At 46.8% G+C, this 12,927-nt stretch overlaps 1 protein-coding gene across 2 annotated transcripts in view; it reads right to left on the bottom strand.

The window, feature by feature from the left end:
• Window positions 1–12,927, bottom strand: part of Spata13 (spermatogenesis associated 13) — a 129,397-nt gene that overhangs the window by 43,543 nt on the left and 72,927 nt on the right. The window lies entirely within an intron of this gene.

The following is a 12,927-nucleotide window of genomic DNA, read 5'->3' on the forward strand; positions in this document are numbered from 1 at the left end:
GGCCAACCCTTAGGTGGGTGGAGTAAACAGACAGAATGCTGGGAGAAAGAAGCCGAGTCAGGAGTCGCCATGATTCTCCCACTCCAGACAGACGCAGGTTAAGATCTTTCCTGGTAAGCCAGCTCGTGGTACTACACAGAATATTAGAAATGGGTTAGATCAATATGTAAGAGCTAGCCAATAAGAGGCTGGAACTAATGGGCCAGGCAGTGATTAAAAGAATACAGTTTCTGTGTAATTATTTCGGGGCATAAGCTAGCCATGCGGGCGGCCAGGTGCCAGAGACGCAGCCCCGCAGTCCATAATACAACAGTCTAATTAATTTATCAGTATTTTATTCTTTGATAATCTTATACATGTACACAATGTTTCTTAATGGTTCTTGAGGCAGGGTCTTACATCGCCCAATCAAATCTCTGTAGCCAAGGATACCCTTGAGTCCTTAACCTTCCTGGCTCTACTTCCCAAGGCCTAGGATTACAGGTGTGTACCAATCACCATGCCCCAATTTTTTAAAAAAGAAGTTTCTTTGAAGTCACAGCACATTTAAAATCTAACTTACAAACAAGCAAAATGAGAGAAAGGAAAAGGAAATGAAACCCAAATAAGACAGATGGAAAAACAAACAAAATTAAAGGCTTCGGGCCTAGCCCTGGCCTCTCTCCCAGGCCCCTTGAGTATGGCTTGGCATTCCTCTCCAGTTACAGGAGGCAGAAGACAGACAGTAGCACCACAAAATAGAATAAATCAGTTCAACTTAGAAAGGCTTGGAGCAGCCAGGGTACTTCCCTAGCTGATACCAACCAGGCCCTCACAGCAGGTCAGATAGCGGTTCCTGACAGTTTCACACTTAGCAACCAATCATAACAAAAACAAAACCGGATGCAGCGCCAGGCACCGTGCTGTGTGAGGCAGGTATACCTCTGTCAGTCCCCAGGCCAGCCGGGGCTACAGAGTGAGACCCAGTCTCAAAACACACAATCAACAATCCCAAACACGGAATCAACACCAAGGTAATCTCACAACCGATACCAGTTCTTCAATTAGGGAAAAGAAAACGTGTGCACCAATTTTTGTACCGAGTTATATGTACGGTTGGGTCACTATAAAATGGGGGAAAATGCAAGCGTCTCTGCATTTACACAATTGAATTTTGAAACTACTTGTCCTTAAACACTGGAAAGGGCCTGGGACATTTTCTTATTTAGACAAAGCAAGCTTAAATCTGTGTATGTTCAGCACCTGATGCAGTCAAGCGAGGCACTGGTAGGTTGCCTAGCAGCCGCGAGAGGGTGGGATCAAGGAAGGGAGCAGAGCCCAGGGAGGGGTCGGACAGGGAGCCTGCTGCAGGTTGGATCAGAGGGAATTTTCAGCAGTCCTAAGTGCCCACTAGATGGGTGGCTTTCATCTCCCGGGGCTCCTACAAGGCGAAGTCCATGCTTCCCTGCTGGGCACCCCGAATCTCGGGAGGAGAACCAAAACTGAAGACTCTGGTCAGAAGTCACACCCAGCACCAGTTTGGAGGTGTCAGTAACTACGGACCCACCCACAAGGTACACACGGAAAGATGGCACGGGAGCTCCCCCACTACATGTTCAGACGCTCCTGGCCCTGACACATGCTCCTGGCAAGTTTTCCATGTAGGTAATAGCGGGGGAACCGCTGCGTCAACTGTTTGAGAAGCAATAAGGTTTTCTGTGGTGGAAGATGCTGCCCTTTCTTTCTTTCTTTCTTTCTTTCTTTCTTTCTTTCTTTCCTTCCTTCCTTCCTTCCTTCCTTCCTTCCTTCCTACCTACCTACCTACCTACCTGTTTATTTATTTATTTACTTATTGCGGACAGTGTCTTTAAAACGGTTCTTAAAGGCTAGAGAGATGTCTAGATGGGTAGCAGAGTGCACTGCTCCTGCAGAGGACCTGAGTTCGATGCTCAGCACCCACGCCCCAAGGCTCAGAATTGCCTACAACTCCAGTTCTAAGAGGACATGATGCCTTTGGGTGCCTACAATCATCTACATATACCCACACACATCTGTACAAAATAAAAAGAAAATCTTGAAGAAAAGAATTTAAAAATAGTTTTCACATTCTTATTAAGGCAAAAGGCAGTGTGCTATATGCTAAACTCCAGCTCTCAGAAGGGGACAGTTAGAAGGTCAGCCTGACCTACACAGTGAGTTCCAGATTAGTCCAGCTCCACAGTGAGACACTGGCCCCCAAAATCTAAACCAAACCAAAAACAATAGAAAAAAATTCATTTTCAAAATGTAATTCTTATTCCCATGTTTAGTTCTAGCATTGCACTGTTTTTATAGACTGTTATAAAAACAGTGACCAACTGCAGTCCATCTGTAATACCTTCACAATTTGTTTGAAATGGGCCCCCATGGAACTTGGGTCAGTCTCAGATTCCTGCTCTCTCAGCTTTTCCCAGTGCTGGGATTACGTATATACGTGTGTATGTGTGTGTATTACTGCATCCAACTTCTTCCTGGCAGCTGAACACGGCCCTTTTAAAACTGCAGAGCAGGTTTTCAAGGCTCCTCCCCTCACCAGTCATTGGCTGTGCCAGTGTGCTTCACAGTAGGCCACCTCCCTCCACATCCAGCCCCTTGGGACTTTCAAATCCCTAAGACAGAATCCATACACAGCCTGTCCCAGATTTTAATCACTCCTAGATGACTTGCAGCTCCCCAAACTGTGCAAACACGGTGTGAAAGGATGACCCTGGGCTGTAAACATACAGAATAATGATGAGGGAAAGGTTTCCGTCCCATCTACGCGCACCTTTTCTTCCCTATGTTTTTATCTGAGACTTGTTCAGTTAGTAGGTGTGGATCCCACAGACAGGAAGGACAACTGTGATCTGACTCGAGTGTCCTTTGCAGAAGGAGTTGTTCTTTATCTGTATCGTGCCTTGAAAGGATTGGAGTTGTAGGGCTGGACACGGCTCAGTGGTAAAGCACTGGCCTGGGATATGCAGGGCACTGGGTTGGATCCCGGGCCCAGGGTGGGGCAGGGAGGACAGAAATTACAGTTGCTTCTCTGTGTGTGGTGATGACTCACGTCTACAACAATGTTGCTAGAAATGCATGGTCTTCTAAGGGAGACTGGCAGATTCCACCTGGTGGTTTGATTCTGTGTGTGTGTGTGTGAGAGAGAGAGAGAGAGAGAGAGAGAGAGAGAGAGAGAGAGAGAGAGAGAGAGAGAGAGAGAGAGAGAGAGAATAATAATTGAGTGATTATTGGAGTAAGTTAGAAGGATTATATAAAGCCATAAAAAGTCAGTTCACACTGGGTGTGTGGCTCACACTTATAATTCCAGCACTTGGGAGGTTAGAGCAGGAAGACTGTTGTCAATGTGAGGCCAATCCGAGCTATATAATTTGAGGCAGCCTGGGCTACAGAGAGAGTCCTATCTCAATTTTTTTTTTTTTAATTTAAAAAAGCCAGACACACACCTTTAATCCCAGCACTCTAGGGAGACAAAGGCAGGCGGATCTCTGTGAGTTCGAGGCCAGCCTGGTCTACAAGAGCTAGTTCCAGGAAAGGCTTCAAAGCTACAGAGAAACCCTGTCTTGAAAATCAACCCTCCCCCTATTTTTTTTTAAAAAAGGTTATTGACATGACTCAGCGGGTGAAGGGTTTGCTCACCATCAGGGCTGACAATTTGAGCTCAATCCCTGGGACCCACACAGAAAAGAGAGAAAACAAACTTGTGTAAGTTGTCCTCTGGCCTCCCCATGCATGCACACACAGTTAATTAAATAATTGAAATACTACATGTTTTGATCAGAAAAGAAGCCAAGCACGATGGCAAGTGCTTAGACCCAGCGCAGGGATGCAGCAGCAGAAGTGGCTGAGGACATGCGATAAGACCCTCTCTCTCAAAACAGTGGAAAACAGAAACAAAAGTTAACTCACCTCCAGGAGATCTTTTTCCTATAGTTGCTATTATTGTTCCCAATTAACCTCCTCACTCTTCCTTTGTTGTCTCTCATTACTACCAGCTGCTTTAACATGCCACTGATTTACTGACCGACTTATTTTTTAAAGATGCTGGGGATAGAACCCCATGGGTTTTTTTGTTGTTTGTTAGTTTTGTTGTTGTTGTCGTTTTGTTTTGTTTTTCAAGACAGAGTTTTCTCTGTGTAGCTTTGGAGCCTGCCCTGGAACTCACTCTGTAGACCAGGCTGGCCTCGAACTCACAGAGTTCCGTCTGCCTCTGCTGGCATTAAAGGTGTTCGCTGCCACCACCCATTTAGAACCCATGTTTTAAGCAAGAGTCCTGCTGAATTGCTAAAGTGATTTTAAAAAATATAACACAACTGAGGTGATGGCCCAGCACTAAAAGGCACATTAACCGTTTTTTAGAGACATAAGTTCAGTTCCTACCACTCTCATTGGGTAGCTCAGCAATGCCTGTAACTCAGAGAAATGCCCTGGCCTCCTCAGGTACTACACTTACACATTACCCCCCCCACACACACACACACACAGGTACTAAGGAAACTAGACAGTCTTCTTTTTTGAACACAGTTTATCGTAAGAGCAAATTGGAATAAAAATTTTAAAGTATCAAATATGACTTGGTAAAATATATGGGCTAGGCAGACTCAGAAATATAAATACATTTTCCCTGGGGTGTGTTAAAAGGAGGTGTGTGAAGGCCAGGCGTGGCAGCTGTGAGGCAGGATGATAAGTTTAAGGGCTTTCCAGGCTACACAACAGTTCAAGGCTAGCCTCGGAAACAGAGAGGGACACTCAAACTAAAAAAAGATTAAAGGGTTGGGAATGTAGGTCAGCGACAGAGCATGCTCAAGGCCTTGGGACCTATCCCTGGAATCCTAGAGAGGGTAGTTTCACTATTTGGCCCACACTGGCCTTAAACTCTTGTCCTGCCTTAGCCTCTAGAGTGCTGCAGTCACAGGCAGTACCACCACACCCAGCTGACCGCAGCACTTTTACCTAGGAACTTTAGAAAGACACTTAAAGGGCCGCTGTGATTCACTGCCCTCACTCCGTTATCTCCAACACCACACCCATGCTGGAGAAAGGCGTTCTCAGGACTGCCCAGGGGCCTTCCTTCACAGTACTTCAGGCCATCAAGAGATAAGGATAGCTTCTAAACAGAACAGGAGGAGAGGGCCCAGAGCTAGAGAGAACACAGCCCTCCTGGCAACAGTGTGAGAAGAGAGACCACTACACTGAGAAGGCCCAGATCTTTGTTTCTTAAAGAAAAGAAAAAAATGAAAGCTAGGTAGCTGGGTGTGATCATGCACAGTTATAATCCCAGCAATTGAGGGGGAGAAACAGAAGGATCCCTGAATTTGAGATCAGCTTAGGTTTAAACATGACTATGCCTCACAACAAGAGTAACAACAGAAAAAAGTGGACACACAACCACTCACATCTCTGGAAGTTGTAGCCATAGATACAGTGCTTTCTTTGGTGACTGGGATGAAGCCCAGGGCTTCCCACACCCTAAGCCTGTGCTCTACCACTGGGCATTGACGGTTCTACTTGTGCAGATTTTGATGTAGGACCACGGAGGAAGAAAGAAGCTTTTAGGCACTCACTGAGTGATGACCTGTATTTCTCAAATTTTATTTCAGGTATTTCTCATCGGTAAAAAGTTATGAGAGATAAAACAAATCTTTTATTTAACTTCATGGAGAAATTATTTCAGTATGTATATGATGTGGGATTCCCCTCTGTATGCTGTGAATACCATTGGTTAATAAAGAAACTGCTTTGGACCTATAGCAGGGCAGAATTTAGCTAGGCGGGGAAAACTAAACTGAATGCTGGGAAGAAGAAGGCGGAGTCAGAGAGAAGCCATGTAGCTCTGCTGGAACTTTAGCCGGTAAGCCAAAGCCACATGGCAATACAAGAGCTAATGGGCTAAGCAGTGTTTTAAATAATATAGTTTCTATGTGATTATTTTGGGTCTGAGCTGCAGGGCGGCTGGGAAACAAACAAGCGACCTCTTCTCAATGTGTTTATATAATAATGACTTAGAAATAAGGGCTGCTGGGAAGATAGCTATGGCAGTAAAGTTCTTAACCTGGAAGCCTGAGGACCTGAGTCGGATCCCCAGAATCCATGTCAAGAAAAGCTAAGCACAGAGCCACATGGCTATAAGTTCAGGACTGAGAGAAGAGCAGGCAGATAGGCCCCTGGCTGGTGAGCAAGCTTACACTACACTTAGTGAACTATCTCAGAAGGAAAACAAAAAATAAAAACAAACAAAACCAAGGCAGGAGGTTCCTAAATAATGACTTTTTGCTTTGTTTGATTTTTGAAGACAGGGTTTTTTTTTAGCCCTAGCTGTCCTAGAATTCACTCTGTAGACCAGGCAAACTCACAGAGATCCACCTGCTTCTGCCTACCGAGTGCTGGGATGAAAGGCGTGTGCCACTCTGGCTCCCAGTTAATGAGTTTTGAGCTCTTACAAGCACCCATGCATGTACACACGCACCCATGCATGGACACTCACAGGCTCGTTTGTGAAACCTTAAGTAAGTACAGGACTGTCAACAAGTTTCCTGACTATCTTTGCCCCTCATTCTGTTGCCTTTTCTCTCCAATTCTTCCACTAAAGAAAAGCCTTTCCTAGATGTTAACTGATAAATCGGCCTTTGAAGGTGATTAGACGCTCCAGCCCTCCCACAAGAGCCAACAATCACTGCGTCTGCTAACAAAACTAATGATTCATGCTGTCAACATTCAGTCCCGATGAAAACTTCGAATTTGGCTCTTAAAATTATCTTTAATTTTTTTGTTTTAATTTACTCTTGATTTTTATTTTATGTGCATGGGTGTTGGCCTGCATGAAGGTCTATGCACCATGCAATGCAGTGCCTATGAAGGCCAAAAGAGGGCAGTGGATCCCCTGGGACTAGAGTAACTGACAGCCGTGTGGCATCCGGTGGGGCAATGAGTTGCTCTTAACCACTGAGCCATCTCTCCAGCCCCAGTCCTTTTACATTATGTCCTCGCTTCTTGAGACAGGTTTCACTGTGTAGCTCAGGCTGTCACTGAACTCACAATGCTCCTGCCCCTTTAGTGCTGAGATTATAGGTGTCTCCTGTCATGCCTAGCCTCAAAACCATCTCTTAAATGAACTGGCTTGCTGCTGTCAGGACCCATGCAATGTCCACACAGTCTATTAACAAACATAACTGATTAAACCAGTCACATCTATCTGGGTAATACCTGTATTCAACCCATAGGCTCATGAAGCTGGGGGCCATTTCAGAACTTTTCTGGTACATAGTCCAAACACATCTAAGGTGGTTATAAATGTCCCCCATGGGCTCAAATATTTGAACACTTGGTCCCCAGAAGGTGGTACTGTTTAGAGAGGTGGTGCAGCCTTGATGAAGGAGGCACATCACTGTGGGGTGGGCTTTGAGAGTTCATAGTCTGTCCACAGTTCCTGTTCCACGTTGTCCGTGTTATGCTTGCTACTGAAGGTGTGCTCCTGCTGCCATGATGGAATCGTAAGTCAGAATAAAACTCTTTCTTCTACAAATTGCTTTTGGATATGGTATTTTATCACAGAAACAGAAGAGTAACTAAAACAGAAGCTGGTACCAAGAGTGGGGTAGGTATGAAGAACCTGAGCGTGCTGATTTTGGGGAGAATATGGAAGACTTTGGGACTCTGGACTAGAAAAGCAGCTGAATACTGTAGGCAGAGCCTGGTGGTCCATCTTTGTGGCGGTGGTAAGATCAATGAGAACGTAAAGGCCTGACTCAAGAAGTTTCAGAGAACAGCAAAGGCTTTAAGAGCAACTGAGCCAGAATCCATTCGTGTGTTACTGTGGCAACAAATCTGGATGCTTTCTGCCCTTGTCCTAAGAACTTGCCTGAGACTAAGTTGAAAAATAATGGACTAGTTTATTTGATGGAGAAAACTTCAAGACAGTATAATGTAGAATCTATGGTAAGGTTAGTACTAATAATGCATGTGCAGGTCTACAATACAAGAAAGCAAGTGAGCCAGGAAGAAATAACAGACGCACACAGTCTGGAGAGAAAAACATCACTAGTAAGTTTCATGTTGTAGCCAAGGCTCACGCTGAAAGAGAGAATGTAATTGCTATGGAGATTGGTTCCACTAAGGAGAGTCCTCAGGCTCCTTCCTAGAACGAAGGGAAAGGTGCCCTCAGAGCAAAACTGCATCTAGTTTAACGTCCAACCTGTGCAGGGAAAAGAGACCTAAAGTGCTTTCCTGTTCCTAGAAAGGAACAATAAACAAAAACTTTTTTTTAACCTCCATTAAAGTGTCACACGATTAATAAAGCACAAAATCTGTTGGTCAGCCAAGTGTGACAGGGAAACCAAGGGCCCTGCATCTGGGGTCCCCACACAGCAGGTCATCTTTGGGCAGGTATTCTAAGTAAGCCGTTTTCCTGTTGACAGCCTTGCATCCTTTACCAGGTTATTATGCACCCAGCACAGAGTGACCCTTAGTGGAAGAGGTGCATCTTAATTCTCCAGACAGAGTGAGTTTGCACACATGGATGCTTGGAAGCTAATGGCTTGACAATAACACTGGGCCCCCAACGTGGGGCCAGGAGTGTGACTGACAGAAGACCTTCAAAGCTTGAAAAGTGAACCACAAAAGATGCTGTTTACTAGGCATGTGGGCATGATGCTCATGATGCCGGCATCAGCTAACCTCTCTCTTCATCTTGATGAGGCGGGGCTCAGTGGATTCACTAAGAAACAAAGCACCCACCAGGCCATAGTTGCAGAAAGGGTGCCAGCCTGAGCTAGACCGCAGGGCCTGTCCTCACCAAAGCTAATGATACGGTTCTCTGTAGGAACCAGACAGCTATTGTGGGAAGCTGATTACAATGGACATTTTTATAACAGAGGGGCAATGATTTGTCCTCACTGAAAAAGCTACTTGTGCTGGACACAGATTACGCCCATCTCTTTGCTGGTCTCACTAAAGTCTCCTAAACAGCCATGGCGTCTCCCAGATGCCACCGAGAACTTCCCAGTGACTGGCTCACACCCAACACCACCTCAACGAGACCCAATGGTCTGGGAAGCTTGGAGACACACCCTGGTGCTGCCATGATACCCTGCAGGGGCACATGCTGTGAACCTGTGACTCATGTCACTGGGGGATGCTAAGCCACAGCCGGAAACCAGGGGTAAACACAGAGGCAGCTGCTCTTGCAAAATGTCCTCCTCCCACTTAGCACTGCTCTGTCTAACTGCATTTCATCTCCAAGGGGAAAAGTCCTTCCATGGGACATCCCAGCTCTAGCCCGCTGAATCAGAGCCTGGGCTCATCAGTTCGGCCTCCTCTCGCTGCAGGGAAATGAACACCCACGGGAACTGCTGGCGGCTTTTGTGGTCACTCCACTGTGGGTGCTCAGCGGGCCTCACACAGCAGCCTCACGCCCATCTTTCTTCTCTTCATTCGCCTTATCCCAAACTACTGTGCTTGCTTTTCTCCTTCACTCGCTCTCTGGCTTTCAATCTTTAAGTTTTATTTATTTATTCATTGATTGAGATAGGATTTTGCTATATAGCTCAGGCTGACCTGGAACTCACTGTAAAGCCCACAGTAACTTGGCTAACTTCCTGAGATTAGACACACACATGACCACACAGGCCTGGCCATGCTTTCCTTCCAAACAAAGCACAAACCAGGAGCTGGTAAAATGGCTCAGAAGGGAAAGGTACCTCCTGCCAAACCTGACGACTTGAGTTTGATCCCCAGGACTCACAGTGGAAATGAAGATCGGACTCCTGCAAGCTGTGCAAGTTGTTCTCACCTACATACACATCGCACACACACACACAGACACACATGCACACACACACATGTTCTCACCTACATACGCACCCTAGGGTGTGCTGTGCCCGCACACACACACACAGACACACATGCGCACACACACACATGTTCTCACCTACATACGCACCGCACACACAGGCACAGACACACATGCACACACACACATGTTCTCACCTACATACACACCCTAGGGTGTGCTGTGCCCGCACACACACACACACAGACACACATGCACACACACACATGTTCTCACCTACATACGCACCCTAGGGTGTGCTGTGCCCGCACACACACAGACACAGACACACATGCACACACACACATGTTCTCACCTACATACACACCCTAGGGTGTGCTGTGCCCGCACACACACACAGACACACATGCACACACACACATGTTCTCACCTACATACGCACCCTAGGGTGTGCTGTGCCCGCACACACACACAGACACACATGCACACACACACATGTTCTCACCTACATACACACCGCACACACAGACACAGACACACATGCACACACATACAGGCTTTACTGCTGTGTTTTGTTTTGTTTTTCAAGACAGGGTTTCTCTGTGTAGCCCTGGCTGTCCTAGTACTCACTCTGCAGACCAGGCTGGCCTCGAATTCAGAGTTCTACCTGCCTCTGCCTCCTGAGTGTTGGGATTAAAGGGTTGTGACACCACGTCCAGCTCTGCTGTTGTTTTTAATTGAAGCATAAACCAGAATGCACCGTTTTTCCTGTTGGCAATGACTCCATATTGTACTTAGAACCCCAAGGCACGAGATGCCTTTCTCTTTAGCCACTGTCTCTAACCACAGCGCCCTCTTTTGGCCATGTTTCCGGAGCTCAGTCACTGGCCTCCGTTTTGAACCTCTGTGTATTATCTGCTGCTGCTTTAGGGGACCTCACTACCTCTTCATCGCCCAGGTTGCTACTCAGTGTCATTCCTGCCCTTTCCTAGTCTCCACAAATATCACTAGTGGTGTAGGGAATCTCATCAGGAATGTATTCAAATGCTGGGATGTACAGGGCTCCTCTGTATCCAAGTCCCTTTGGATGCCAAGCTCCTCCCTGGATACTCAAGCCCCTTTACCTAAAATAGCATGACCTTAACACCCAACATACACACATCCTCCTATATACTTGAAATCATTTCTAGATGGTTCACAATACTAGTACACTGTAAATACCACGTGCACAGTTGTTCAGCTGTCTAGTCATGACAAGGCTAGGGCTGGAGTGTGCAGCATGTGTGAGGGTCAAAGCACAGGAGCCTGGGCATGTTCAGTAAAGATATGTCTTCTCAGTATTTCCAGTCTGTGGCAGGTAAACGCAGAGGACATAAAACCCAAGAATACAGAAGTCATCTGTGTAGTCTCTGAAATGTTGTACCCTAAATTACGGCAATAGTCCTGGCCCATAGTTGAGGCACTATACGTTTTTGTAAGCAAACTGACTTTTGATAAAGAGAGAAGAACATAATGGATAATGAAGTAGGACCACTTTGTCCGACACATCCCTGTGAGGTAAGAGGTGCTGGGAGAGGCAGGCAGCAGACAGTCAGAAGAGGGGTTGCCGAGTCAAAACCCTATGGCTGGCTCTAGAGGAAACCGAAGAGATGTTCTTTTTGCAACATCATGGAAGGCACGTGCACCAGTTCACAGACCTACGTCTTTCCCTTCCCCACTTTCTACTACGATTCTGTGTTGCTTGGGTTAGAAACACCAGAAAGGCACCCGAGCAGCCAGAGAGGAAGCAGGAATTACCACACAGACGAAGGCCGTCGGCCTAGCGATGTCTGATGCAGCCACCAGCCTGTGGGTTATCTCCAAGGAAGGAGGGGCATTCCCATAGTATCTGGGGTAGGTACAGCACCAGATACTGTGGGGTGAGGTAGTTTGGACATGAGTATCCCCCACCTTGCCGTCTTCTCCTGCAGAGCGTCCCTGTTCTGTTAAACACTTCCCTGCTGATTCACTGTCTCTCGCGGGGCTTTAAAGGAAGAAGGGAGCTCTGTCCTGCTCATCGCTCTCCTGACACAGTCAGTGCTCACTGCAGAGGGAGAGAGGAAGTGTGAGCGGACCCACGCCAAGGAAGGCCAAGGAGGGTCTGCTCCTGACACCACCTGGGCGCACACTGACGGCAGGGAACCAAATACCTGCACGAATGCAGAGGGAGGGGGACACCACCCACATGGTGAACAGGCCACTGAGCTCAAACAGCTAGAGCCTCCATACTCTTGAAGTACGACAGGAGGGCAGGACAGGCTAGCCTCCCCCTTCCCCTGGTGGGACAGTGCCCAGCAACACTGCTTCTTAAGGTTCCATGACTGCTGGGGGCAATCCTGGCATCATACATGTCCTACCTACCTAGTTCTCCAGTCGTTCTCAGGGCACCTGACATCCTTCTAATATATTCCTCTTTCCACCCTGCCCCCTATTCAGTTAGGGTCTCATGTAGACCAAGTTAGCCTCAAACTCATTATATAACTGAGGAGGACCTTGAACTTCTGATTCTCCTGCTTCCATCTCCCAAGTGCAGAGATGTCGGGCATGTACCACTGTGCGTGGTTTCATGTAGTACTAGGAATGGAGCGCAGGGCTTTGTGAAGGCTGGGCAGGTACTCCACCAATTGGACACCATAGTTAGTCCGCACCCCCTTTTCTTAAACAAGTCAGTTAGTTTTGATGTTTTTAAAACCAAAGATCCCTACGGTTTTTGTTTTTGCTTTTTTTTTTTTCTAATTAAAAAAAAAACACATAAATCATGAAATAGGGTGCTTGTGTGTAGGGGCTGAGGAGAAACCCTCTCCATTCCTAAGAGCCTGACAACATCTTTCAAGCTCTTCTAGTCTTTGTTGGAAGCTGAGCACATGCAGGCATGAGAGACTTTGATACAACCACTGAAGCACTGAACCCCCCAAACGACGACGGCATCATCACCCCAGGTCCCCAGTTGTGACCTAGATGGAAATAGACAGTCTTTGTAGATGGTATGGTTAAGATGAGGGCACTGGGGCCGGGGGGACCATCTTAGTGAGACTGGTGTATTTACAAGAGGGGGAAATGTGGGCACCCATGTGCCACCGAGTATGCAG

The sequence above is a fragment of the Chionomys nivalis genome, chromosome 12 (assembly GCF_950005125.1).
Source record: "Chionomys nivalis chromosome 12, mChiNiv1.1, whole genome shotgun sequence".
Classification (NCBI taxonomy): Eukaryota; Metazoa; Chordata; class Mammalia; order Rodentia; family Cricetidae; genus Chionomys; species Chionomys nivalis.